Source organism: Dama dama, chromosome 10 (assembly GCF_033118175.1).
Source record: "Dama dama isolate Ldn47 chromosome 10, ASM3311817v1, whole genome shotgun sequence".
NCBI lineage: Eukaryota > Metazoa > Chordata > Mammalia > Artiodactyla > Cervidae > Dama > Dama dama.
The window spans coordinates 32,377,490-32,404,712 of NC_083690.1; the positions used below are offsets into that span (position 1 = coordinate 32,377,490).

At 42.7% G+C, this 27,223-nt stretch overlaps 1 long non-coding RNA gene across 2 annotated transcripts in view; it reads left to right on the forward strand.

Moving 5' to 3' along the window:
• The window catches only part of LOC133063694 (uncharacterized), a 541,214-nt gene that overhangs the window by 266,374 nt on the left and 247,617 nt on the right, over window positions 1-27,223 (forward strand). For both annotated transcript variants that reach the window (XR_009694475.1, XR_009694476.1), the window contains one exon: window positions 3,351-3,623. This is a non-coding gene — a long non-coding RNA (uncharacterized LOC133063694). The remainder of the gene's footprint in view (window positions 1-3,350; window positions 3,624-27,223) is intronic.

Sequence of the window (27,223 nt, forward strand, 5' to 3'; positions counted from 1 at the left end):
AATTCCATGAACAGCAGAGTCTGGTGGGCTACAGTCCATGGGGGTCACAGAGAGTCAGACATAACTGGACGACTAACAGCTTCACTTTCATTTTCATACATTCTTTTAAAAACTTCTTCCCCATTATGATTTATCACAGGATCTTGGATATAGCTCCCAGTGCTATATAGTAGGACCTCGTTGTTTATCCATCCTATATATGATAGTTTGCATCTGCTAATTCCAAACTCCCACTCCATCTCTCCCCTACTACATCCCTCCCCCTTTGCTACCACAAGTCTAATCTCTATGTCTGTGAATCTGTTTCTGTTTTGCAGATAAGTTCATTTGAGTCCTATTTTAGATTCCACATATAAATGATATCATATGGTATTGGTCTTTCTCTTTCTGACTTACTTCACTTAATATGGTAATCTCTAGGTCCCATCTATGTTACTGCAAATGGCATTATTTCATTTTTTATGGCTGAGTAGTATTCCATTGTATGTATGTATCATATGTACCACATCTCCTTTATTCATTCATTTGTCAATGGACATTTAAGTGGTTTCTGTCTTGCCTCTTGGGAACAGTGCTGCTATGAATGTAGGAGCAGAACATGTGTTTTGGATGGAAGGAAACATGAGCATTGGAGAGCAGAATCCATGTCAGAGGAAGAGCAAAGAGGGGGTGAATGAGCTGGAAGAATAAGATGTGGTCAGAGGTAGCTTACAGAGCCTATCTTCAGGTCAGGAAGGAGAGGTGTGGTGGTGAAAGCCGGGTGACCTTAGCTTACTTCCCTGGTCTACCTCCATTTGTGATTTCTGAAAAGAGATGCAAATATCCAGCGGGAACATCTTGGGCTACAGGTGTTATTTTTCTGAATGATTCAGAATAAAAATGACCCATCTCTGAGTCCACTGGGAAGGCATTGTTCATGATCTGGGGCAGGTGCCTGCCAGATGGGTCCGTACACAGGCTTTGAGCTCAAGGTAAGAGGCTCCTGAAACCTCCTTGATACCACAGACCTCTTTCCCTTTCTCTGATCCAAGTAAAGAAAGCATTCCAGGGAATTTTCTGGCCATCCAGTGGTAAAGAATCTGCCTGCAAAGCAGGAGATGCAAAAGACTTAGGTTCGATCTCTGGGTCGGGAAGATTCCCTAGAGGAGGAAATGGCAACCTATCTCAGTATTCTTTTTTTTTTTTTTTTTATTGAGGGATAATTGCTTTACAAAATTTTGCTGTTTTCTGTCAAACCTCAATATCAATCAGCCATAGGTATACATATATCCCCTCCCTTCTGAACCTCCCTCCCATGTCCCTCCCCATCCCACCCCTCTAGGTTGATACAGAGCCCCTGTTTGAGTTTCCTGAGCCAGACAGCAAATTCCTGTTGGCGATCTATTTTACATATGGTAGTGTAAGCTTCCATGTGACTCTTTCCATACATCTCACCCTGTCCTCCCCTCTCCCCATGTCCATAATTTGACAGATGAATGGATAAAGAAGTTGTGGTATATATACACAATGGAATATTACTCAGCCATAAAAAGGAATGCATTTGAGTCAGTTCTAATGAGGTGGATGAACCTAGAACCTATTATACAGAGTGAAGTGAGTCAGAAAGAGAAAGATAAATACTGTATTCTAACACATATATACAGAACCTAGAAAAATGGTACTGAAGAATTTACTTACAGGGCAACAATGGACAGACATTCCAGTGTTCTTGCCTGGTGAACTCCATGGACAGAGGAGCCTGGTGGGCTACAGTCTGTGGGGTCACAAAAGAGTTGGACACAACTTGGTTTAGCGACTTAAGTCACCACTCCCACTACCAGTGCTTAAGACTTCGCCTTTCAATGCAGGAGCTTCCCTAGTAGCTCAGCTGGTAAAGAATCTGCCTGCAGTGCAGGAGACATAGGTTTGATTCCTGGGTCAAGAAGATCTGCTGGAGAAGGGATAGACTACCCACTCCAGTATTCTTGGGCTTTCCTGGTGGCTCAGCTGATTAAGAATCCTCCCACAATGCAGGAGACCTGGGTTTGATTCCCTAGGTTTAGATAGATCCCCTGGAGAAGGGAACAGCTACCCACTCCAGTATTCTGGCCTGGAGAATTCCATAGACTGTATAGTCCATGGGGTCGAACATGACTTTCACTTTCACTTTTCAATACAGGGGGTGGGGTTCAATCCCTGTTCAAGGAGCTAGGGCCCCACATGCCTTGTGGCCAAAAAACCAAAACAGAAAAAAAAAAGTTTTTTTTTATGTAGACCATTTTTAAAGTTTTTATTGAATTTATTACTATATTGTTTCTGTTTTATGTTTTGTCTTTTTGGCCACAGGCATGTGGGATCTTAGCTCCCCAAACAGGGATTGAACTTGCACCTCCTTCATTGAAAGACAAAGTCTTAATCACAGGACCACCAGGGAAATCTCCGTAGGAAATCAAGCAAGCACAAAGAAAGCATTCCTTTCAAGGGTGTGCATCTTCACCCCTCAACCTCACATCAACCTCAACCCCTCAAGCAAGTTTGAAATCCCACAATTGAATTGCCGGGCAATCTGAAGCCCTGCTGCTTTCCCACGATTCAGGCAGAGCACATGGGAGCTCTTTCAGGAGCCAGGCATGCTCCAATCAAGCCACTCCACGCACAAGTCTCTAATAGTACAGTAATCAGTGGTAATCACCCATACAGTTTATGTACGGGAGGGCCTAATAGGATTCATGCCTCTGCGGTGAATACATTTTCATTTATAGGACTAAATGCAGGCATACATTACCTGTTTAATTAAAAACAAAATTCTCCAGCCAACAATTTGCTTCCTCTCCTGGGTACATGCTATATACATTAATATATACGTTACTGATGTTTCCTTTAAATCTACTGGTTACCTCTTCCTCCAGTCACTTGTCACTGTGTGGGACTGCCTACCACTTGAGAAGGTAAACCACTGGGAAACCAAGGTCCCTGCCTGTTACTTGTGTGCATGGATGACACTGGTCCAGGTGTCCAAACAGGTGATGGTCCCTCGGAAGTGCAGGGTGTGAACATAGGATGCCAGAGGGCAGTGGCTGGCCAAATGAAGCCAGAGGAATAATCATGTGCAGCTCATGATTTATAGGAGTGTTTTTTTTTTTTTTTTAAAGATTTTTTTTGATATGGACTATTTGTAAAGTCTTTATTGAATTTTCTAGAATATTGCTTCTGTTTTATCTTTTGGTATGCCACGAGGCATGTGGCATCTTAGCTCCCCAGCCAAGTATTGAACCTGTCCCACATGCATTGGAAGATGATGTCTTAGCGGCCTACCAGAGAAGTCCCTATAGGAGTCTTTTAATAATTCTTTCCTTTTTTTTTTTTTTCAGGTTCTCTTCTCTTTCCCTCCTATCCTGGATGCAGCCAGCTGCTGATCAATGCATATACATTTGAGATGCTTCTCTCATTTAAGGAAAAGAGACCTCTCAAAGAAATAGATGACTTAATGGATAGTTTTGCTGAGCCCCACATACGAGGAGATGGACCCAGGTTGAAGGGACTAAATTGAATGCCGGGTCAGGTGGAGAAAATAACATCACCTGCTGTCACCGGGCCCTGACGACATCCAGGGATGCTCTTCTGTGTTCCCGGTGATCTCAGAGGTACTGTGTTTCTGATCTTGAACTTCTTCCTTTCACAAATGCTATGACTCATTTACTTGGGTTATTAGGATGCCACAGGAGGACACAACTACCTTCCTTGGGTGGTGGGGTGGAAGAGGGCAGAAAGAAGGCTAAAAGGAACAGTCAAGTAATTTAGTGTGTTTTCTATAGAAAATGTTGAAGGTGATGTAAAAGAATTGTTAAAGTACAAGGTAATAAAGTTGATGCAGGTTGAGATGTAAGAGTAAAAAGATGAGGGCCACAGCATGGAAGTAGGAATGGAGAGCAATTAGGAATTTTAAATCCAGGCTTTACTGATCTTTTTGTTTGTTTGTTTTTAGCAGTTGCTTAACTTCTAGCTTCTGTTTGCTTATCCATAAACTGGAAGTAACAAATATTTGGCAAGATAATATTTTGAAATATCAACTCAGGTTTATCCCCTGGTCTTCCTCCTAGCCTACTCACAAGGCTTGGCCCTTGGCCAATGAATGGTCTGGTAACTTGGATTTGGGGAGGTTCCCACCACTTTGCCAAAAAAGAGTGGTCTCACTGTGTCTAAACTGTTCAGACAAGCATCATGGTTTATACCGAACACCTGCTTTCCTTCTGGGAGTCTGGGATTTTGGGGCATGTGAGGCAGAGGGTGCCTGCCTGACCAACCCCCAACAAGATCCTCCAGCACTGATTCTCTAACAAGCTTCCATGGGAGACAGCACTTCACGTGTGTATTTGCGACTCATTGTTGGGAGGATTAAGCACATCTTGTGTGACTCCCCTGGGAAACGACTCTTGGACACTTTCATTTGATTTCCCTGGACTTGGCACCAGGCCCATTTTCCTTTGTACATATCCTTATATTTTAACACATCACAGCCATGATTATGAATATATGAAGATTCCTATTGCAAATCATTGAGTTTGGGAGTGATCTTGGGGACCCTCCCCCACCACTCAGCCAGCTAAAATAGTGGTATTTGCTCTGAAAAGGGATGGCACAGTGGGTATCACTCAACTACTGAAAGTATCACTCAACTATTTACTTTTAAGTCTCAAACGCCTCGGATGAGAGCCCCAGAGGTACTCTGGTCCTCATGAGCACTCACAATCAGACACTCCCTCCCCTCCAAACCAAGACTCGAATGTATTCCCAAGAAGAGGGAAGGGAAGGAAGGAAGGAGGGAAGAGTGGACACTGAGAGTGGAGAGTCTGCCGCTGATCTGTGTCCTTCTCTCCCTGGAGCTGAGCCCTCAGTGACAGCAATAGGAAAACATGTACAGTTCAAGGGGATCTGGAAGTAAAGGACCTGGATCGCCTTTGGTGGACTCTGAGCAGGTCCCAAAACTTAGGGTGGACTTGGAGCAGGGGTCTTAAGCAGACTGGCCTGACACAGCCTTGCCTGGATCACACACAAGACCATGCAGAAACAGTTTCTTTTTATTTGTTTATTTGGCTGTGCTGGGTCTTTGTTGCTGCCCAAGGGCTTTCTCTTGTTGTGGTGAATGGGGGCTACTCTCTAGTTGTTGAGTTCGGGTCTCTCATTGTGGTGGCTTCTCTTGTTGTGGAGCACGGGCTCTTTGGAATGTGGGCTCAGTAGTTATCGCACATGGGCTTAGTTGCTCTGCGGTGTGTGGAATCTTCCCCAGCCAGAGATCGAACCCGGGTCCTCTGCATTGGCAGATGCACTGGACCACCAGGGAAGTCCAGAAACAAAGACTCTTCAATGGGATGCCAGTCAGGACAGATAGACTCACCCAGGAGCAGAGCCCACCCCTTTCCTGCCAGCCCAGGCTGTCTGCTGACACCTTGGTACCAAGGAAGTCCTTCACAGAGTAGACACTGCCCTGGGAATCTGAGAAGACATAGAAATAAAGAATATTGTAGCTTGTGCACCTGAGTTTGTGACCTGCAACTTGTGGGAAGTGACAGAGCCAGAATTCAAAAGCAGGTCAGTAGGAGACTAAAGCCAATTAGACCCGAGTGTGAACCTCTTCACCCACAACCACACCTGCTCGTGTCTAAATATGTATTGCCTTCAACCTCAGCCGAGATGTGAATGTCATTCCACATCTTTCTCAGTGTCTACTCAACTGCCTCTCTCAGCCATCACAGCAGATATTCAACATCTGTACCTCTCTCTTCAAAAACATTTGCAGGCTGATGGATTGCGTGAATATAGGCTGAAAGGATTAGAACGTGTTGTCAAGAGTGGGTTTAAACCAGTGGCCCCTTGAGTTTGGGCAGGTTAGAGACAGCAGCATAGCCATGAGAAGACAGAGGCAGTGTAGACTTCACTTGTAGTCAAGCTGATCAAGGCTTCTTAGGGGGACAGGATTCAGTTGAACCATGAAGTATAGATAGGATGTTGTTGGGAGGTGATTAGGTAGCTCTTAGAACAGGAGGGGAAGTTTGGAGCAAAAATTTTTAAACTTTATTTTTAAAAGAATATTTATTCAGTTAGTTATTTTGGTTGTGCTGGGTCTTAGTTGTGTCATGCTGCTGCTGCTGCTGCTGCTAAGTCACTTCAGTCGTGTCCGACTCTGTGTGACCCCATAGACAGCAGCCCACCAGGCTCCTCTGTCCCTGGGATTCTCCAGGCAAGAACACTGGAGTGGGTTTCCATTTCCTTCTCCAATGCATGCATGCATGCTAAGTCGCTTCAGTTGTGTCCGACCCTGTGCGAACCCATGGACAGCAGCCCACCAGGCTCCTCTGTCCATGGAATTCTCTAGGCAAGAGTACTGGAGTGGGTTGCCATTGTGTCATTCGGGATCTTTAATTTTCATTGCAGCCTCCTTAGTTGCAAGCTTGCAGATCTAACTCTCTGACCAGATATTTGACCTGGGCCCCCGGCATTAGGAGCACACAATCTTAAGCCATTGGACCACCAAGGAGGTCTCTAAACTTTAAATGTGTACTTAAATTGTGTATCAATCTACTTTAGTTGTTCATATTCTATTTAAATTTCTATAAAGTGCTCATCCATTCATTATTTTGCTACCTCTCCATCTTTGTCATTGGCAATCTCCTTTTTATCCCTACTCCAACCCTACACCTGTCTCCTACACCCTACCTAGCCTGCCCATAGTTTTAAATATGAGGGCATTTCTATTTTGGCCCTCCAGCTTCAATAAGAATCACTAAGAAGTATCCCCAGGACTCCACCAGAATGACTGGTACAAATTTATCTCTCTGTTTATCTCCAGCATCAGATACATAGATATAGCCTCTTTACGGAGAAGGCAATGGCACCTCATTCCAGTACTCTTGCCTGGAAAATCCCATGGACAGAGGAGCCTGGTGGGCTGCAGTCCATGGGGTCGCGAAGAGTCGGACAAGACTGAGTGACTTCACTTTCACTTTTAACTTTCATGCATTGGAGAAGAAAGTGGCAACCCAGTCCAGTGTTCTTGCCTGGAGAATCCCAGAGACGGGGGAGCCTGGTGGGCTGCCGTCTGTGGGGTCGCACAGAGTCGGACAGGACTGAAACGACTTAGCAGCAGCAGCAGCCTCTTTACATTTTGACTTTATCTAAATACAAATTTATCCCAGTAGGAAAATACTGAAAAAAGAAACTTTATTAGCCTAACCCAAAATTTGTTTTCTTTTCTGACCTTATTATTTGTTTTAAGTTAAAGCATTCTTTTTTAAATTAATTCAGTTTTTATTGAAGGATAATTGCTTTACAGAATTTTGCTGTTTTCTGTCAAACCTCAACATGAATCAACCGTAGGTATACACATAGCCTCTCCCTTCTGAACCTCCCTCCCATGTCCCTCCCCCATCCCACGCCTCTAGGTTGATACAGAGCCCCTGTTTGACTTTCCTGAGCCAGACAGCAAATTCCCGTTGGAGATCTATTTTACATATGGTAATGTAAGTTTCCATGTGACTCTTTCCATATATCTCACCCTCTCTTCCCCTCTCCCCATGTCCATATTGATCAGTATTGGAAAACATCTTTTGATCCCCCAACATAAAAGATGAAGAAACCAGGGTAACAATATTACCTTTCAACTGATGTCTCCTTTTGCTTTTATTTTGGCTAATTATATGCTTTCTAAATTGTCATTATTTATAACATTTCCCATTGTTTTATGCTCAGTTCTGTTGAAAATTGGATTCAATTCCGGTTTTTTTGCTAACATTTCTTCACTAGTCACTTCTTGGCTGAAGTTTATTTGGTAGCTTATTCAAGAAAGGCTCATGGGGAATGTATTACCTAAGCTCCTGTAGGATCAAAAGGTTTGTGTGCTTGAACGACAGTTTAGTTGGGTATGACATTCTTAAATTAAACTCTATTGATATTTCTCAAGTGTTTTCTAGTGATGAACCTTGGTTTAGAGTGATGAGAGGCCAGCTAACTTTTCTCTCTTTATAAAATTTGATATATATTTTTAAAACACTCTGTTTTGCTTTTATCTGCTTTCTTTATCTTTGAAGCCTAATAACTTTATTATCTCAGTAATATTGATTCTCTAGCAACTTTTTCCTGGGACACAGTGTATATTTTCCATTCATAAGTTCTCAAAGCTTTTGTTTCTCAAAGTTTTCCTTGAATCATTCCTTTAAATATATTTTATGTTCTTTGGTTTAATTCTTTTCTCTAGATTACAAATTATATTTATGCTGACAAGCAATGTATTAATAGCTCCTTAATGGCTATATAAACTTAGGCAAGTTGCCTAACCTCTTAGTGTCTCAGTTTCTTTTTCTAAAAGTTGAATAATAACCCTCAGAATGCTGTTGTGAAGATTGTGTGCGTGCAGGCTCAGTTGTGTCTGACTCTTTCCAGCCCCATGGACTCCTGCCAGGCTCCTCTGTCCATGGGGTTCTCCAGGCAAGAATACTGGAGTGGGTTACCATTTCCTCCTCCAGGGAATCTTCCCAACCCAGGGAAGATGTCTCGCCCAACCCATGTCTCTTTCGTCTCTTCAGTTGGCAGGCAGGTTCTTCACCACTGTGTCACCCGGGAAGCTATTACAGGCTAACAAGCCCAAGTCTTATTTTCTCTTTTTAAAACAGCCAGTTTGACCACGCATAAAATTTCGTTCCCAAGATTCCTTTTTCACAAGACTTCCACAACCTTTTACCATTCATGCAGATTTTGTTCTATTTTTGTTTCCTCTTTCTCATTCTGGAATAATCAATCATCTTACTTTTCTTTCCTACTTTTCACACAGTTGTTTCCTTTCACCCTTACTATTTTTAAGTAGTTTTAATGACATATAATGTAGTTAAAGATTACAAATCTTAATTTTAAAGATTAGAAATCTTAATGCTTAGAATCTTTAATTCCTAGTGAAAACTAAGAATATTACACTAGCCTTCAGTGGACTGATAAATTTATTGATTTCATAATTTTTAAAAGTATATTCTTCCTCATGGTGGATTTTTCCAAAGTGGCACAGAACACATTTATTGAGAGACCCAATCTTTAGCTTTTTTCTGTAATAGTGAGAAGAATTAAGTAAATCTTATGTTGATTAATTAATGTTTCAGTATTTTACCTTATTTGGAAGTGACCTGGATAGTCAATTAATTTCCACCATTAACTTAACTCAGCAAAACTCTAAGGTTTCAAGTTACCAAAGGATTTTAAAAACTATGTCTTGTAAAACCTCATCACTTTTCAAAAGTTTACTTATAAACTTTTATTTGTCCTACATCTGTTTAATTTACTTGTTAAAAGCAATCATGTTTAGATTATTCATGAATATTTCATAAGACATTAAACATCTAACCATCATCTTAAAAGTTATTTTTCCTGCTGATAAATTTAGTAACAGAGATAAGTCATTTGACTAGAAAATCTTAGTAGAATAAAGAAAATCCTAGTGGAATAAAAGTTGCACATCTGCACTAAATTTAATGCTGATAGCCTTGAAGACATGCCTATTTTAATTAAACCAACAAACTTACACTAGCTTTTATTTACTGAAGATTATCCTAGATCATGTAAATTTGAAAAACATTTGGGTTAGTTTCTGTTTTCTGAGAGAACAATTACTTTGATAAGCACTTATTTTTCTTTAAGCCAATTAAATAGAGCTCTTTTACAAATTAATTTTGGCAATACCATCTGGACATAGAAAAATGTTATACATTCATAACATACATACATAAGTATACATAAACATACAGACAGATGCAGAGATATTATAGCTTTCATTTTCAAATTTTAGCCATGAGATAGGTATGATAATGCAAAACTCACTAGCTTATAAAAGAACAGTTGGATCCAAATTGTGTTTCTGGCAGATGGAACTTTATCTGCTCAGATGGCAGGTGGTTCAAGCTTTTCACTAATATTTGTGGAAGAGACTTTTAAAATTTTTCACAGGCATAATTTTCAAGATAACCTTTCCTTTTTTTTTTTTTTTTTGGATAAGAATTACCTTGGTTCCAAGAAAAATCTTGTTATTGTTGTTCAGTCACTAATTCATGTCCAACTCATTGTGACCCCATGGACTGCAGCACACCAGGCTTCCCTGTCTTTCACCATCTCCCAGAGTTTTCTCAAACTCATGTCCATTGAGTTGGTGATGCCATCCAATCCTCTCATCATCTGTTACCCACTTCTTCTCCTGCCCTTAATCTCTCCCAACAAGAGGGTCTTTTCCAATGAGTCAACTCTTCACATCAGGTTGCCAAAGTATTAGAGCTTCAACTCAGCATCAGTCTTTCCAAAGAATATTCAGGACTGATTTCTCTAGGATTGACTGGTTTGATTTCTTTGTCCAAGGGACTCTCAAGAGTCTTCTCTAGCACCACAATTCAAAAGCATAAATCCTTTAGCACTCAGCCTTCTTTATGGTCCAACTCTCGCATCCCTACATGACTACTGGAAAAACCATAGCTTTTACTATACGGACCTTTGTTGACAAAGTGATGTCTCTGCTTTTTAATACACTGTATAGGTTTGTCATAGCTTTTCTTCCAAGGAGCAAGTGTCTTTTAATTTTGTGGCTGCAGTCACTGTCTGCAGTGATTTTGGAATTCAAGAAAATAAAATCTGTTGTTTCTACTTTTTCCCCACCTATTTGCCATGAAGTGAATCCCATGAACAATATGAAAAGGCAAGAAAAGTCTAGTCACAGAGAAAGAATGCAATTTCCATGAGGAAGAAACTTTGTTCCTAAAGCCCAGATCTTTTATAACATATGCAAGCCTTTTGAGATGAAATAGGGGAGGTTTGGGGATTGATCAAAATAGTAAGTGGGATTTAAATTGTTTCTAGATCCTCATTTTTGCTCTTGTAAAGACTAAATTTATAGGACAAGTATAGTGGTTTTTTACTTCCTTGAAGAATTGGATGGTAACCTGAATGATACAGAGAGTAACACACTCATCCAACTATGTTATCTTCAGTTTGCTTTTTATATCAAGGAGATCTTCATCTAAGATGCAGATCAAAAGTTTCCTATATTCTAGATTTAGAACTGTGCGTCTTAGAATGTTTTTCTTTCTTTTTGGGTGCATGCATGCATGCTAAATCACTTCTGTTATGTCCGACTCTTTGTGACACTATGAACTGTAGCCTACCAGGCTCCTCTGTCCATGGAATTCTCCAGGTAAGAATACTGGAATGTGTTGCATTTCCTTCTCCTGGGAAATCTTCTTGACCCAGGGATTGAACCCACGTCGCCTGCACTGTAGGCAGATTCTTTACCGTCTGAGCCACCAGGGAAGCCCAGAAGAGATAAACTGATAAAGCGTATTAAAAACTTTAAGAGTTTATTTGAGCAAAAATGGATTCAAATCGGGCAGCATCTAATCCAGCACACAACAAGGAGCTCCAAGGAACTGTACAAAAGGAGACTTTATTTTTTTTATGTTTTCTCTTTTTAAAATTTTTATTTTATTTAATTATTTTTCACTGAGATGGGTCTTCATTGCTATGCACAAGATTTTCTCAAGTTGCAGCCGTCAGGGGCTACTCTCTCGTTGTGGTGTGAGGGCTTCTCATTGCAGTGGCTTCTCTTGTTGCAGAGTACAGGTTGTCAGCTGTTTGGGCTTCATAGTTGTGGCTCCCAGGTTCTAGAGCACAGGCTCAGTAGTTGTAGGGCACAGGCTTAGTTGCTCCATGGCATGTGGGATCTTCCTGGTTCAGGGATTGAACTCATGTTTCCTGCATTGGCAGGTGGCTTCTTTACGGCTGAGCCGCCAGGGAAGCCCTTAAGCTTTTATTTTTAATTTTTCTTTTAAATTGGAAGATAACTGCTTTACAGTGTTGCATTAGTTCCTACTGTACAATGACGTGAATCAGCTGTATGTATACATATAAAAAGGAGACTTTAATAGCCAGAAGGGAGTGGAATCAAGGAAGTTATTATCCTGGGGGCAAAAAAAAAGGCAGGTTGCTTATTGCAAAGTTTCTGTCCTTCAGGGAATGCAGGGATCTCGCAGGCAGATGACCTAACTAGTGCTGATTAAAGCTTTTCCTGATTGACTGGTTTAAGATTCCTTGTCTGGGAGATTAGACATGATAATTAAGCCTCAGTTTGGTGATGTGGGGCTTACCATCAGTGGCTCCATTTGGGGTCTGTTGTCTTGTTTTTTAACAGCACTACGAGGGGTCAATGTTAATAAGGTGTAATCCCTCTGCTCAAGGAATTCCAAATCTTGTGGGTAGATATAAAGCAATTGTAAGTTATTATTTTATATTTTATTGCTACTTTCAATAATTAAAACAAGAGCTTAGTTGAGGAGTGAAAAGTGAGGGCAGATTCATGAAAGTGCTAAATCAGATTTGAACTTGGGTGTGGGTAACATTTGAGTGAGTAAAAGGTAAGAGAAAGAGTGTTCCAGGAAAGTCATGGTGAGGACAGTTAAAAGGCTTATGGCTTTAATTCAGAATCTGCATATAGTAAGGATGGTAGCAGAGCCATCAGGTTGACTCTTGGGTGGACCAGGCATAATACAGGAAACTTGAGAAACCACACTGGCCAGGTAGGCAGTGGGAACTTGGTCTTTACTTGTGGACTAGGTAGGGTAAGACAAACCTTTTAGCAAGTTGCACTTGAAAGAAATGAATAATGTGTGTGTGTGTGTGTGTGTGTGTGAACTCAGTTGTGTCTGACTGTCTGCGACCCTATGGATTGCCAGGCTCCTCTGTCCGTGGAATTCTCCAGGCAAGAGTACTGGAGTGGGCTACCATTTCCTTCTCCAAGGGATCTTCCCGACCCAGGGATCGAACTTGTGTCTCTTGTGTCTCCCGCATTGGCAGGTGGGTTCTTTACCAGCGGAGCCACTGGGGAAGCCCACTTGTGAACCAGGGCAAGGCAAACCTTTTGGCAAGTTGTAGATGAAAAAAGTGAGTAATAGAAAGCTCTAAATGTTGAATGGATCAGATTGGAATAGTTCCTCAAGCTGCTTTAGATGAAGAGTGGTGAGACTCCTGACCAAAGCAAAGCAAAGTGAGCTAACTGCTCAGCATTGAGGTCAGAATATAAATGGGAAAACAGAAAATTTTGTAGCCGAAGGGAACCAGAAGTCAAGCATGAGAAATAGCTTGGGGAGAATGATGCAGAACTAGAGATAAATGTTGAGTTGCTCCTTTTTTTAAAAAAGATAACTTACGGTCAATTTTGTAAATACTGCCATAGCCTTACCGGGAAGGGTGACAGGGCTGAAAATACACAGCACAGTCAGTAAGGATCCACTTTACCTCCCTTGTGGGATCTTGAGGAAGTTCTAGATTTTCATACCACCTAGAGAGTGATTGTCTGAGCACCTTTGCAACCAGAGAATTGGTTCGCCTGTTTGAAACGGTATAGGCAAATTATTTGTGTTTATTAATGAACCATCCCATTTACTTTTATTTTTCTCCCTTGTTCTCATGCATGAGTATTCTTGGGTGTCTTATGCTGAGGGACTTAAGGATGCCTTCTCTAACTCAGGGCTTCCCTGGTGGCTGAGAGGGTAAAGAATCTGTCTGCAATGCAGGAGACTCAGGCTCAATCCCTGGGTCAGGAAGATCCCCGGAAGAAGAGAATGGCTACCCACTCCATTATTCTTGCCTGGAGAATTCCATAGACAGAAGAGCCTGGCGGGCTACAGCCCATGGGGTCACAAAGAGTCAGACATGACTGAGCGACTTACACTTTCTTTAACTCATCTCTCACAATGAGATCCATTGAGGAGTCTGGAATGAAACAGGATAGAGTTCAAGAATTTGAGTATTATCCTTGTCTTGCAGCCATTTGTTCAATAGACACTGCAGGAAAATTTCTGTGGACAGATGGAATGAAAGGAAACCAAGTGTAGAAATAAACAGTGTTTGTCATTTGAAGTCGGCATTTGTAAGGATTGTTTTTTGTGTTGAGGAGCCTGAGCTGATGACACCAAGTAATTGAGGCAATATTTCAAGTGATATACACATATTCCTACTTGATAGATCTTCCTCTCTAACTAGCCATCATCCTATTTTATAATGTTATCATATTTTTAATTATATTGTACATACTTGTTTACAGCTATTTGCTATATATCCATGGTGACATTACGGTAAATTAGTTTTTACCCATTGCCTCTGACTGTTCTTCGCTTCAAACTGAACCATAAATATTGCACCTGAGAAAGCTTGTTCAGATTATTTATCACGCTCGTGTGTGACCACAATAGTAATGCCCTAAGGCAGAATGTCCTGGGAGCTGACTTACAGGAACCCTTGGAAGGGGAATGTCTACATGCACACAGAAGGTGCCCACATTAATACATGCTCAGGCAGTAGTGTTGACTGCTTGTATGACTGAGTATGTGGGAAGGCATTTATGATACCGGTGCTCAATGCCATCCATCGACTGCTGCAGAGGTTGGGACATGGAGAGTGAAAGGCAGTTGGTAAACCGAGAGGAATGAAAGAAAGCTAAATATACCTAGCGTGGTGGCTGGTGTATTGGAAGTTTCAGGAAATGGTAGTGTCTCCCCTTCCTTCTGTATCGGCAGGGGGAAGTAGACCAGAAACAGACATGGCCAGGTTATTGAAATGCCTCACCTTGGCTATGTCTAGTTGCAGCCAGAGTCTCTATTTAATACTCAGTTGGGTAGGGATCAGATCATGTTTTCCTTATTTTTTCCAACTGTGACCTCATTGTGTTAGGAACTGAGCTCCTTCCTGGTCCTGTGTGGTCAAGGTCCACTTGCAGTATCAGTTATAATAGTAACAGCTGTTTGAATTTACTGAGTATGTTTTATGAGCCAGACAATGTGCCAAGCGCTTTGTAGAAAACATGTAATCCTTATGTGAGTCTATGAGGCCGAGACTCAGAGGTGTTGAGTCTTTTGCTCAATGCCACATAGTAGACTTACCTGTGGAGCCTAGGTTGGTTGCCTCAATACCACTGTCTCAACAGTGGTATTTCATGTCTATATCACCAATACCCATGACTCCATCCTTACTCCTTCCACTTGCTTTGCTTTCCAAGCCTCAAATACCACTCCATGACTGACCTGGGGGAGAAGGATGCAAGAAAAGGGGTGTCTTGGGTTCTAGTTGTGGCAACTATCCATATATTAGAAGTATGGTAATAGGTTACCATATGGTAGAAGGTTACTTTATGATAGCCAGCTACCCAAGGAACTAGAGAACACATGAAAAAGAGACATGGAGTTTAGAGCAAAACTGAAATTGGATGTATGGAGGGCATCATAGGAGAAGTGTAGGTATTAGTGTCTGTCTTGGAAGTAAGAGGCAGAATAAAGGGGCAAAGCTATGTCTAAAAGCCAAGTAGTCACTGCTGTAAAATAGGATCAATAACTGAGAAGTCAGAGATGGGTCAGAAGCAGACGAGAGGCAGCCTGTCTACTGCTTTGGTGAATATTAGGGCTCTGGATTGGACTACATCTTTAGGACTAAGAGTTTTCCTAACAGAGGAACCTCTTACTGCTGTGTGCTCAGTTGTTCAATCATGTCCAACTCTTTTGTGACCCCATGGACTGTAGTCCACCAGGCTTCTCTGTCCATGGAATTTTCCAGGCAAGAATACTGGAGCAGGTTGCCATTTCCTACTCTAGGGGATCTTCCTGACCCAGGGATCAAACCCTAGTCTTTCTTGTGTCTCCTGCGTCCCAGGCAGATTCTTTACCACTAGTGCCACCTGGGATGACCATCTTAGCACCTAAAAATCATGAGCACTTGAACTCATGAAACTAGAGGTCTGGATTATTGGACTTTCTTGTCCAAAAGTTTAAGAACACAGGTCAAGTTCCATAGCACTCCACAGAACTCAAAACCACCCTATGTGCATAGTAGGTGTTTAATATATACTTCATTGACTTACATGGATAAAGAATAGCACCAATTCCATGCCCTCAGAGGAAAATTATAATGTTCCCCATGGGAGCAGCAGGGCATCAAAGGGGTGTTTGACACTTTAAGAGCTGATTTCAGATGCTCAGAGAAATCTGGTAATGCATTGCTTTTCTGACTCAGCAGTGTCTATGATATATTCACAGCATGTAGCATCCTGCAAAACTCTGCCATCACATGGGGTGAGCTATTTGAGGGAGGCACATAGAAATTCCAACAGAAGTTTTGGCAAAAGAGAAATGTGGAATGGAGAATCACTTGTTACTGAACAAAATCCCTGGGCACAAATAGGGGAAAATTGAAGGAAGAGTGATCAAATATACCAGCAACTAAGTTTGGAGATGGAGAAAGCTGGAAAGAGCATTGCTCCTGCCCTTGCAAAAGAAAGAATCCAGACACACTGACAATTAAATGCATTTCATGCAGACTTCCCTAGTGGTCCAATGGTTAAGACTTCACCTTCCAATGAAGGAGTTGTGTATTTGATCCCTTCAGAGAGCTAAGATCCCACATGCCTCATGATCAGAAAACCAGAACATAAACCATAGAAGCAATATTGTAATAAATTCAATAAAGACTTTAAAAGTGGTAGACATTAAAAATAAACCTTAAAATCAATTGCTTTTCTTAAGCTCATCATAAAACCAAAGATAGCAGGGCAAGCAACTAATCTAAATCTGGAGAGAGTTGGATGTCTGTAGGAAGAAGTAAGATCTGGGCATTTTCTTATCTGGGCAGATGTCACAGAAGTGGGTCAGAAGATTCAGTTAGAAATTGATTTTGTTGTTGTTCAGTCAGTATCTGACTCTGCAACCCTACGGACTGCAGCACACCAGGCTTCCCTGTCCTTCGCTATCTCCTGGAGTTTGGTCAAACTTATGTCCATTGAGTAGGTGATGTTATCCAACCATCTCATCCTCTGTTGCCTTCTTCTCCTTCTGCTTTTAGTCTTTCCCAGCATCAGGGTCTTTTACAATGAGTCCAAAGTACTGGAGCTTCAGCTTCAGCATCAGTCCTCCCAATGAATATTCAGGGCTGATTTCCTTTAGGGTTGACTGGTTTGATCTCCTTACTCTCAAGAGTCTTCTCTAGCACCATAGTTTGAATTTGAAAGCATCAGTTCTTTGGCAATCTGCCTTCTTTATGATCCAGCTCTCACATCTATACATGATTACTGGAAAGAGCTTTGGCTATATAGATCTTTTGGAGAAGGGCTTGGCAGTCTGCTGCAGTGTTCTTGCCTGGAAAATCCAATGGACAGAGAAACCCGGTGGGCTACAGTCTCAAAGAGTTGGACACAACTGAAGCAGCTCAGCATGTCTCGGCACAGCATGACACACAGTGACCTTTTCTGTATGTTGAAAACAATTACTAAAAATTGTTAGTGTGGGCTAGATTGCTAATGGGACATCATTGGGTACTGCAGATACAGGAAGTTTAGCCCAGCCTGCAGGATTTTCTCCAAGACTTCCACCAGGCATTGGATGGGGAAAAGCGGGGCAGGGGGGGTGGGGGGTGAAAGGGTGTGCATCTGGAGGATTCCCCCCCACCATGATTTTGGCTGAGGGAGGGAACAGTAGCCACTGTTGGAACTCCATCCAGACCTGTCCACCTCACCTCTTCTATGGAACAAAAGTCTTAATCTGCATCAGGATAGAATAACAAAAACTTCTTTAGCACTTCCCCTAGTAGTCCAGTGCTTAAGAATCCGGTTGCCAATGCAGAGGACATGGGTTCAATCCCTGGTCCAGGAAGATTCCACATGCCTCAGAGCAACTACTGAGCTCCACCAAAGAAGCCTGAGCACCGGAACTAGGGAGTAGTCCCTGCTCCCTGCCACTAGAGCAAGCCTGCGCAGAGCAACAAAGACCCAGCAAAGCATAAAATAGATTGAAAATAAATAAATAAAAACTCTTCAGGGCTCTGGTCCAAGGGCATTGATGGTAACCCATTGTAGCTTGGGGAAGAGAAGAGGAAAATGAAAAATCTCAATCCCTCTAATAGGGGTATGACTGTCTTAGCGCAAATAGAATCTTCACTCTCTACTGAGAAGAAGGGTCTTCCTAGAGCTACGTTGCAGAGATTAGGGAAGTCAAACTTTGCTCAGAACTGTTAAGTCACAAGCAACACCTTTGTCCTTGCATGTACTCCAGAAGTTGACTTAATATGCTTCTCTGTGGCCGAAGAATTGACGCTTTTGAATTGTGGGGCTGGAGAAAACTCTTGAGAGTCCCTTGGACAGCAAGGAGATCAAACCAGTCAATCCTAAAGAAAAGCAACCCTGAACGTTCATTAGAAGGGCAGATGCTGAAGCTGAAGCTCCCATACTTTGGCCACCTAATGCAAAGAGCTGACTCATTGGAAAAGACCCTAATGCTGAGAAAGATTGAGGGCAGAAGGAGAACAAGGCAGCAGAATATGAGATGGTTGGATGAGTCATGTCCATCACCAACTCAATGGACATGAGCTTGAGCAAGCTTCAGGAGACAGTGAAGGGTAGGGAAGCCTGGTGTGCTGCAGTCCATGGGGTCACAAAGAGTCGGACCCAACTTAGTGACTGAATAGCAACAACAATAATGGCTAGATGAGGTTAAGGGGTCTTTTCTGTTGGGAAAGCATAAAGTTCCTATATTCCTTTAAATTCTTGGTCTGTTCTCCATTCCCTTTGCCCTCTTTGTCACCTAGAGCTATGACTTTCCTCAAGAAGGAAGGCAAGATAAGTAGAAGGAGACCTGGAATCTTCCCCACCTTAGCCTCTCATGACCACTCAAGCCAGAACAAGAATCCTGGCTTGTCTGCTTATGACCCCAGGGACACCCATTAAAGTTTACTGATTGGGTTTCCCATGTGGCTTTGGAAACAAGAAATCTCAAGCATGTTGTTAAGGCAGGATCCTGCTGAGATGAACATGGGGGTGCACATTGATGAACAAACATAGTCACACATAGTTACTAGCATCAAATGACCTGTTTACACAGTTTTCTTCCTCCCTTGGAGGAAAAGGAGCCCATGCAATCAGAATCAGTCCTTTTTTTTTCCTTTCTTTTCAGCTTGAGCTTTTGTATAATGTTTTCTTTTTTTTTTTTTTACAAAAATGTATTTATTTATTTGGCTTCATAAGATCTTAATTGCTGCACACAGGAACTTTGTTGCATCATGTGGGATCTTTCATTGTGGCACACAGACCTTCTAGTTAAGGTGCGTGGCCTCTGGAGCATGCAGGTTCAGTAGTTGTGGTATGTGGGCTTAGTTGCTCCGCAGTGTGTGAGATCTTAGTTCCCCAACCCAGGGTCAAACCCAAGTCCCTTGCATTGCAGGGCAGATCCTTAACCACTGGAGTAGCAGCAGAGTCCCTTGCATGTTTTCTAAAGAGCAGGTATTTTAAAAACGTGGAATGCATGTTAAACATGCCCATAAACACACTCATACATGCACACAAGGACCACAATTGCAAGACTTCTTGCTCCAATTCCCTGGTGGCTCAGAGGGTAAAGAATCTGCCTGCAATGCAGGAGACCTGGATTTGATCCCTGGTAGGGGAAGATCCCCTGGAGAAGGGAATGGCTACCCACTCCAGTATTCTTGCCTGGAGAATTCTGTGGACAGAGGAGCCTGGTGGGCTACAGTCCATGGGGTCCACGGGGACACGACTGAGTGGCTAACACTTCACTTTAGCAGGAGACACATGTGCCACTTGGCTACTTCAATCAGGTCCTTCATGCTTGGTGAGCTCAGTGCTGCAGTGAAGATTTGTTTATGTAACATGCATTTTACACATAGTTTCATGCATAACTTTGCTATCAAAACAAATAAAGAGCTGGAACAGCTCATTCCCCAAGGGAGAGAACCAACTTTCTTTGCTTCTTCCTACATAGTCAGGCAGTGCCCAGAGCATCGTCTCATTGTCAGTCTGAGCCTCACCTGGAACTGGCTTCTTTTTCCCTTGATAGAGATTACCTGCTGGGTGACAAGGCTGAAACTCTTTGTCACTACTGGGCAATTGATGGAACCTTGGTCTGAAGCTTGAGTCTCACCTACTCGGGGACAGATGAGCCGCGTGTGTCGTTTAGCTCATAGACAATGGCGGTTCATCAGTGTTCAAGACTTGAAGTTGAAAACGTTGTTTACAGTATTAACTTTACAGAGTTGTTTCAGGAAGCCATATTCATAGTCCTGGTTTGTATGTGCCTGCAGTGCAACATTCTCTGGGAAGTCCACTTATTTTCACAATTGAATGCTATGTTCTTTTTTCCTTGTCACAGGAACTATCTTCTTTATTATTAATAAACTACCATGTTTAGAACATTTCCTTGGGGACTAGGAGGCAGCTGCTGCAGCAGCAACAATACCTTTCTAACTGAGTAGCAATGGTTCCTTCAAACCCATCCTTAATAATACTCACGCCCTGAGCTGTCTCCATAGAAACAGGGAGGGGCCACCTCTACTGAAACAGCCACTGTATTTGACCAGTCACTCTTATGACCAAAGGCATGCATGCGTGCTCGGTCGCTAAGTTGTGTCTGATGCTTTGCGACCCCACGGACTGTAGCCCCCCAGACTCCTCTCCATGGAATATTCCAGGCAAGAATACTGAAGTGGGTTGCCATTTCCTCCTCCAGGGGATCTTCCCTACCATGGGATTGAATCTGCATGTCCTGCATTGGCAGACAGACTCCTTACCACTCACCCACCTGGGAATGACAGATTGCATCCATGGAACACTTTCACTCTGCCCTATATCCATGCCCTTTGCATGTGACTTTCTAATTCCTCCCATAACGTGACAGAATATATTCCTGGCTCCTTGAAATCTGGTTTAGGCTTTCAAGCCTTAATTTGACACAAGAGGAAGTTTTATTAAAGTGTCCACTGATTGCACACTGTCCATTGTTCAGTGGACATGAACTTGAGCAAACTCCAGGAGATGGTGAGGGTCAGAGGGGCCTGGCTTGCTGCAGTCCATGGGGTCACAGAGAGTCAAACATGATTTGGTGACTGAACAGCCATAACAACGATTGTACCTCGACTGGGACATCTCTGCCATGCCCGTGAGAAGGACATGCCTGGGCTAGCCTGCTGGTCTGGGAGGAGGGTGAGAGTTCTGGGAGCAGAGTCTCAAGCCTTCATCTAAGCTCAGCTGGATTAGCCACCCGCTTCCCAACTGAGCCAGACTCAGAGATTGAGATAGTCTAGGTAATTTGCTAGAAATCCTACATATTTTTTCGGATTCCAAGGTACCTGATCTCGCCGCGGTTAGTCTGTGTTCTTGTTGTTTAGTTACTAAGTTGTGTCCAACTCTTCTTAACCCCGTGGACTGTAGCCCACCAGCCTCCTCTGTCCATGGGATTTCCCGGGCAAGAATACCGGAGTGGGCAGCCATCTCCTTCTCCAGGGGATCTTTCTGACCCAGGGATTGGACCCCCGTCTCCTGCATTGGCAGGCTAAATCTTTACTGCTGAGCCACCAGGCAAGTCCAGTTCCAGTCCCAGATGTTTGCACTACAAACGTCTGTAGCGTGATTCTCAGATCAAATCCAAATTCTACTCGGGTCTCTCGTTTCCTTCCTTCCTTTTCTTTTTCATTGATTCATTCAATCAATACTATTCTAGACATTGGATATACAGTGACAAACAAGCTAGAAAAGATCGCTGCTTCCCAGGAATACATAGTCTAGAGAGAGAAACAGATAAGAAACCAGTACAATACTTCTGCAGACTGATGAGTGATATGAAATAGGCATACAGAATAGAATTTGGATTTGATCTGAGAATCGAACTACAGACACTTGTAGGGCAAACATCCGTGACTGGGATTAGACCTGAATATGTGCCCAGAGTTTAAGTAAAAGATAAAGTCAGAGAGAGAAATGTGCGTACTGCTGAAGTGTGCGTGAAGTCACTCAGTCGTGTCTGACTCTCTGTAACTCTATGGACTGTAGCCTGCCAGGCTCCTCTGTCCATGGGATTCTCCAGGCAAGAATACTGGAGTGGGTTGCCATGCCCTCCTCCATGGGATCTCCCGACCCAGGGATTGAACCCACGTCTCTTATGTCTCCCACATTAGCAGGCAGGCTCTTTACCACTAGCACCACCTCAGAAGCCCAGAGAGATAAATAAAACATAGGTATTAGCAAGCACTCCAAGCAACCTGAAGAAACTTGGGCTTTATGTTTTAATTAAGGTAAAATTTACCTAAAACAAGAGGCACAGGTCTTAAATGTTCAGTGTAATAACTTTTATCATTATAGGCTACCCCAAACTAGATGTGTAATGTTTTCATCATGCCAGTAATTTCCTTTAATCCTCATTCTAGTCTATTGCTCACTGCTCACCATGTTCTTCCCCATCGCTGATTCCCTCCAGCAGATTTAGTTTCCCTGTCGCTGGACTTCATAGAGACAGAATAATGCAGTGTGCTCTTCTGAGCCATTTCCTACTCCACAGGATGCTGAGGTTTATCCAACTGAATAGAAGGAGAAGAAGGCTGTCAGCCATTCATTGCTAAGTAGCTCTTATTTTTTTCCAGTTTGGAGTGTTATGAATAATTAACACAGCTGCTAAGAACATTCTGGTGTAAGTCCTTTTTGTGCTCATATGTTTTCATTTCTCTTGGGTGAATACTTAGGAGTAGAATTGCTCGGAGCCTCAGAGGGTAAGACCCAAAGAAGTTCCAGAGAGAGAGTCTAGGGGAAATACAAGTGTGTAGGGGGTTGACTCGTACACCACCGCCCCCAAACAATATATCCAAGTTATAACCATGGTACCTGATTGTGCCCTGATGTGGAAATAGGTCTTTGCAGATGTTGTGAAGTTAGGATGAGGTGATTGTGCCATACATCCAGGGACTGGCATCCTCATAAGAAGAGAGGTCACATAAGAGATACAGACACAGAGGAGACAGTGAGAGAGAAGAAACCATGTGAGGATGGAGGGAGACATTGAAGTGTTGCTCCTGCAGTTACGGGACACCAAGCAGTACTGGAACCACCAGGAGCCAGAAAAGATGGGCAAGGATGCTTCCTCGAGGCTTCGGAGGGAGCCCCACCCTGCTGATGCTTGATTTCAGGCTTGCAGCTTCCAGGACAATGAGACAGTAATTTCTGTTGGTTTAAGCCACTGAGTTTGTGTTAATATATTATGGCTGTCCAAGGAAAGGAGTATCAGGTGGTTCCTCCCAGAAAGCAGAACTAGAGTTGAAATTACAACCACTTCTATTATTTATAAAAATGAAACTAAATATGTGTATATATATATGTGTGTGTGTGTGTATACACACATATATGTATACACACACACACACACACACACACACACACACACATATAGTGTTCTTTTTGAGATCTCTCCTGTTCCTCAATTTTATCTGGACCTTCTTTTCCCATACCCCAGTTATCCCTGTCCTTCTCAAAACTGGGTTCTACTCCCAGAAATTTCTCATCAATAAGAAGGTTTGCCCAGGAAACGGATTAGTTTTACGAGTTTATGGGGCCCAGTTTGCTCCAGAAGCTGCAGACCTCATATCAGGCTGCTTCTTCTTTTAGGTTTTTGTTTTGGCCGTGCCGGGTCTTCCTTGTGTGGGCTCTTTGTTGCGGGGAACGGGCTTTTCCCAGCTGAAGAGCACGAGCTCTAGAGCGAGTGGGCCGTCTGGTCGAGCATGCAGGCTCAAGGTTGTGGTGCTTGTTGTGGTGTGCGGGCTTAGTGGCCCTGTGGCATGTGGGACCTCAGTTTCAGGGACTGACCCTTAGTCCGCTGCATTGGAAGGCAAATTCTTAGCCACTGGGCCGCCAGGGAAATCCCTTAGTCTTCTTTCATGCATCCATGAATTGCATCTTACAAAACTCCCAGTTATAGTGATGCTCTGGCATGAGTGGGTAGTACTTTTCAATGAGTAGCTGTTTGATATTTTGAGTTTCTCCTTTTCTGGGAGCCATCCAATGCTTTATTTCCCTACTTCTGCTTCATTCCACAGAGATGACTTTAAATTTTGTAAGTCTGATGGCTGCTACTGCTTGCCTTTTGGAGCATATGGGGGTATCTTATTTGTAGGTCTTTGATTTGCCATCTTAATTGATGGCAATAAAAGTGTCTGTTTATGGGAGGATTCAGTGAGATTAAAAGCTATGTCACCACCACCATCTTCTGAAAACCCTCTCCATTATCATTCCAGAGTCACTCCGTGACTCACCAGCTCCAAGGGGTAAGTATAGTCTCCTGCTCTGTTGATGTGCGGCTTGGCCGTGTGCAATGTGAGTAAGGTCATAGTTGGGCAATTCTGAGACTAAATTCGCAATTAAGGCAGTTCAACAGGCATCACATGTTTTTTTCTTGACTCCTTTGGGATCTTCTGAACTTCACTATGAGACTATGCTCCAAGTAGTCACTGCCCCTCTGGTTGGGACCCCAAAATGAAGCAAAGACCCCCAACCAGTCCACAGGCTCGTAAACTTGAAAGCATTCCCCTTATTTTGATGACTGATGTGTCTCTTATGAAATAGAATAAGACTTGGCCAACTATAGCCCCAGAGTTAAATCCAGTCTGCAGTCTGTTGTTTTTGTTTTTTAATTAAAAAAATTATTTTTGTTTGTGCTGGGTCTTTGTTGTTGCCCACGGACTTTCTCTAGTTGCGGTGAGAGGGGGCCACTCTGTTGCAGTTCATGGGCTTCTCATTGCAGGGGCTTTTCTTGTTGCGACTCACAGGCTCTATCGCATGCTCGGGCTTCAGCAGTCATGGCAAAGGGGCTTAATTGCTGCATGGCATGTGGAACCTTCCCGGACCAAGGATCGAACCTGCGTGCCCTGCTGTGGCAGGCAGATTATTAACCACTGGACCACCAGAGAAGTCCCCGGTTTCTGGTTTTGTGAGACCTTAAAACTAAGAATAGTTTTTGTAATTTTAAATGTATGAAAAAGAGGACAGATATTGTATATGGCCCACAAAGCCTGAATTATTTGTTGTCTGGCCCCTTAAAGCAAAAGTCTGCTTACCCCTGAAGCAGAGGAAAGAGCATGCAAGCGGTAGCAGAAGACCTAGAATCTGTGTGTACTGACTTAAGCTATGGTAACCTTGGTTTCCCCACATATAAAATGAGCTGGTTGAACTGCAATGCCCCTGAGAACCCTTCAGTGCTAAGATTTTACAGGAACTATTTTACAACAACTATGTTGTTGTTCAGTTGCTAAGTCGTGTCTGACTCTCTGCGACCCCCTGGACTGTAGCCCACCAGGCTCCTCCGTCCATGGGATCCTCCAGGCTAGAATATTGGAGTGGGTTGCCGTTTCCTTCTCCAGGGGATCTTCCTGATCCAGGGATGGAACTCACGTCTCTTGCATCTCCTGCCTTGCAGGTGGATCCTTTACCCCTGAGCCACCTGGGAAGCCCTAAGGTTTTATAGGAACTATAAAATATAGTTACTTGTGAAATATGTTTTGATGATATCAACACCTTCACACTTATATAAGCTCTGACAAATAATAATTACAAAGATGAGCTAGACAAGAGTTCCTGTAATGGAGACAACATTCCCTGAAGAAGAGACAGTTGGAGCTGTGAGCTGGGAAGTAGGGTGGAGGGAAGCGGCCTGGGTCAGGATAGGATAGGGCTGTTGGATAGGTAGCCTGCATTTATTAGCCCTGTTCCCTGCCTCAGGGAGCTTTGTGACTCCGACTACAAATTTCTAATCTATGACTAACTGGCACAAGCAAGGGAAAAAAACGCATGGCGTGTGTGTGTGTGTGCATGTAACATCTGATTTGACTATAGCAGCAAGAAATTGATCTTTTGTGAATTGATGTGATTTAGAGATGCCTACAAAATAAAAGTGTGGTACTTCAGGAAGAGATGAATAAAATACCAGTGTTTTATTGGAACGATGCTGTGCTGGTGAAAATTGTTGAGTTTTGGAAATGGAGAAATTGCATCTTTCAGAGTGCCAGCCTTCGAGAGTATACCCTGGAAGTATGCTATTTGGCTGCACTTCAGCTCATAGGAAACATACCTAATATTTTTCTGTCTCCTGTACCCTGCTCTGCCAGCTGGGAAAGGCTGCTGGGGAGGGTGTTCACCAGCAAGGTAGGTCACTTGGCTCTGGGGGTGGAATACATCCCATTCCACCCTTGATGTGATTCCAAACAAGTGACTCACTGTCCTCTCTTATGTGGAGGGAAACTCAATCCATTTTAATATTGTGTAAAAAAAAAAGTTGAATGATCAAAATGTGAACACAGATCTTCCCCAACCCACATTTTATATGAGGAGCATCTGATTGGAATTTGTTTGCTTGAGGTGTTGAAGGAAATAAATGCCATGTTCCCAGAGAACAGTAGTTTCTCTTTTGTAGAAGGTGAATCAATATGGAGATTATTAATGAGGCCAAGTTATGTTTCCTCTTCTTGAATCTATAACTTAGAATAAAATGCTTTCCTTCTTTTGTTGGCAGTTTACATTTGTATTTGAAATAGGCAAAAGGTAATATTCTGTATTAAATTACTGTGACAACTAAATTTCGAATGTAGGTCTGATTCCTATAAAGACTCAATTTTTAGTTAAAAAAAAACAAAAAAAAATTCTTCTTCAGCTAATTTTCTAATCAGGTCCATATTCTCTTTGTAGCTGAGTAAGACTTAAGCTCTAGTGAGGTAATAACACATCAGGGTTACCTAATTTTCCGATTGTTAGTTAGGAATGATGTGACCTTTTAGACAGGGCCGTTTTTCAAAGTTGCTACAGAATCTCTTCTTTCCTGTTAAATGTTCTTTCTGGAAAAGACAATCATGGTTGACTTTTTTAAAAATTTGGAGTATAACTGCTTTACAATGTGTGTTAGTTTTTGCTATATAATGAAGTGAATCAACTGTTTGTATACATATGCCCCCTCCCTTTTAAGACTCCCTCCCACCGCCCGCCCCCACCTCACCCCCCTAGGTCATCACTGGGCTCCCTCTGCATGCAGCAGGTTCCCACTACCTATCTTATTTTACATACAGTAGTGGATATATTGTATACATTGCAGTAATCATATAATGTGTATATTGGGGCTTCCCTGGTGGCCCAGCAGTAAGACTCTGCCTGCAATGCAGGAGTCACAGAGACATGAGTTCGCTCTCTAGGTCAGGAAAATCCCCTGGAGGAGGAAATGGCAACCCACTCCAGTATTCTTGCCTGGGAAAAAAAAAAAAAAACTCCCATGGACAGAGGATCCTGGCAGACTACGGTCTGTGGGCTTGCAAAGAGTCAAACATGACTGAGCGACTAAACAACAGCCATGTCTATATATCAAGGCTACTCTCGCAA